Here is a 1866-nt window from a genome sequence, read left to right as displayed (position 1 = left end):
GGGTTCACGCCATTCTCCTGCCTCAGCCTCCCAGAGTAGCTGGGACTACAGGCGCCCGCCACCACGCCCAGCTAATTTTTTGTATTTTCAGTAGAGATGGAGTTTCACTGTGTTAGCCAGGATGGTCTTGATCTCCTGACCTTGTGATCCGCCCGCCTCGGTCTCCCGAAGTCCTGGGATTACAGGCGTGAGCCACCGTGCCTGGCCAATCCTGGTAGTCTTTAAGAAAGACCACTGGCTAGGCGCGGTGGCTCACGCCTGTAATCCCAGCACTTTGGGAGGCTGAGGTGAGCATATCACAAGGTCAGGAGTTCGAGACCAGCCTGGCCAACATGGTGAAACCCCGTCTCTACTAAAAATACACAAATTAGCTGGGCATGGTGGTGCACACCTGTAATCCCAGCTACTCAGGAGGCTGAGGCAGGAGAATTGCTTGAACCCGGGAGGCAAGAGTTGCAGTGAGCTGAGATCGTGCCACTGCACTCTAGCCTGGGCAACAGAGCAAGACTCCGTCTCAGAAAAACAAACAAGCAAACAAAGAAAACCACCAGAGGGCATAGAGAGACGCCCCTAAGCCATGATGTAGTTGAACTGGAATGAGAAATGGACCTCGTAACCTGATTTGAATCTATAGGTGATACTTAATCCCTTCCCCATCGATAAAGTAGGTACTGTGACCCTCTGAATTTAATCTTAAAGTGCTGGAAAAAGTTTCAGGTACAAGCATAAATAAAAAACCTGGGCCAGGCACAGTGGCTCACGCCTGTAATCCAGCACTTTGGGAGGCCAAGGCTGGTGGATCACCTGAGAGCGGGAGTTTGAGACCAGCCTGGCCAACATGCAAAACCCTGTCTCTACTAAAAATACAAAAACTTAGCCAGGCCTCGTGGCCCATGCCTGTAATCCCAACTACTTGGGAGGCTGAGGCAGGAGAATTGCTTGAACCTGGGAGGCAGAGGTTGCAATGAGCCAAGATAGTGCCATTGCACTCCAGCCTGGGTGACAGAGTGAGACTCCGTTTCAAAACAACAAAACAAAACAAAAAAAACAAAACAAAACAAAACTGGCTGACCTGACCCCTACTCACCAATTTCAGGTAGAAACCCTGGAGCTTCAGATAAAGGAGAGGTACCCCAGGTATTGTTCTTCCTGTCTATTTAGGGAGATCACCAAATGAGAAGGATGGTATTGGACCACACCTAGTTTTCAGTCTCAATGCTTCCAATCGAAATAATGACAATTATTAATAGCAGCTAACACTTATCTAGTGCTGTGTACTACTAAGTACAATGTTATATGCTTAATGTGGACCATCATGCTTAATCTTCATATCACAATTATCTCTGAGGTACAGAATGATCAAAGCTTCCTGCCGAAGGCCACATGACTGCCAAGTGTTGGAGCAGACTAGAACTGCATGGTCTGCACCACAATGTTAATTTCCCTTATCTTTCTCTATTTCTCTCAACCCTGAGAAGAGGATGTGCTCCTGGGCCTGAGGTTAATGGTCCCGTCTCTGCTTCATTTAGGATTAACTAGTAGATTAGATGGGAGTTGATGTTAGATGCCAGATATTATTTTATCAAAATTCAAGAAAATCCTGTAAAAATGATATTCAATTCCATTTTGCAGAGGTGGAAACTGAGGTCACTTGTCATTCAGAAAATAAATGGTTATCAGGAAGTACTGACTTGCTCACATTATAGAGCTCCATTTTCCTTGCCCTGGTTTTAATCAAATCAGAGCATTTTCTTTAATGGAAGGTCTGTACTATTCAAAGCTGACTTTTGATCTGTCGACAAGTAAACAATCCTTATCTGGAGATCGACAACTTCATTCCCTTCATTCTTAGCTGAATTCATTCTT

This window comes from Chlorocebus sabaeus, chromosome X (genome assembly GCF_047675955.1).
Source record: "Chlorocebus sabaeus isolate Y175 chromosome X, mChlSab1.0.hap1, whole genome shotgun sequence".
Classification (NCBI taxonomy): Eukaryota; Metazoa; Chordata; class Mammalia; order Primates; family Cercopithecidae; genus Chlorocebus; species Chlorocebus sabaeus.
Note: the sequence above shows the minus strand (reverse complement) of the source record.